Raw genomic sequence first — 668 nt, forward strand, 5'->3', positions numbered from 1 at the left:
TGCTAAAGCTTCACCAGATGAAATAGTATCAACATTGGTTAATATATGTAATGAAAGTGTTCGAGCACCCGAGTGGGGAGGTAGTACTGAAGTTGAAAAAGTCTTGTGCTCAAGTATGTGTAAGTTCCCTTTGCACGACACTGATTTTGGTTTGGGAAAACCAGCCTTACTATTTTTTGGTAAGATAGATGCATAAATGTTTTGGTTGCATGATACGGATTGTGATTCTGAAGTTGGTGTGCAAGTGGACTTGAAGGAAAGTTACATGCAGTTATTTGAACGCGACGACGGCATCAATGCTCTCACATTTATACGAGATGCAAATCTTTGATATCATTTCACTTCCATTCAGTCATATATTGGTAGTTGTTTTAATTTGTCTAGGGTCCTTTTGGATGCGAGATATGATATTCATGGGCGGACCGACGTGCAATTTTCGGATGCTCGAGCACCCACTAAACTCGACGTAGAAGAGGTATAATTATATAAGAAACAGTGAAAAAATGGTAAAATATATACAAAAGCACCCAGAGAACAAAAACATGGTTGAGTGCTCTGACTTTAGACATAACTTTCATGTCTCCCATTCTGGTATCGAATCCCTGTAGCTGCATTGTTTAATAAATTTTTTTTGAGCACCCACAACCTAAAAAAACTGGGTCCGCCAC

This window comes from Capsicum annuum, chromosome 10, assembly GCF_002878395.1.
Source record: "Capsicum annuum cultivar UCD-10X-F1 chromosome 10, UCD10Xv1.1, whole genome shotgun sequence".
Classification (NCBI taxonomy): Eukaryota; Viridiplantae; Streptophyta; class Magnoliopsida; order Solanales; family Solanaceae; genus Capsicum; species Capsicum annuum.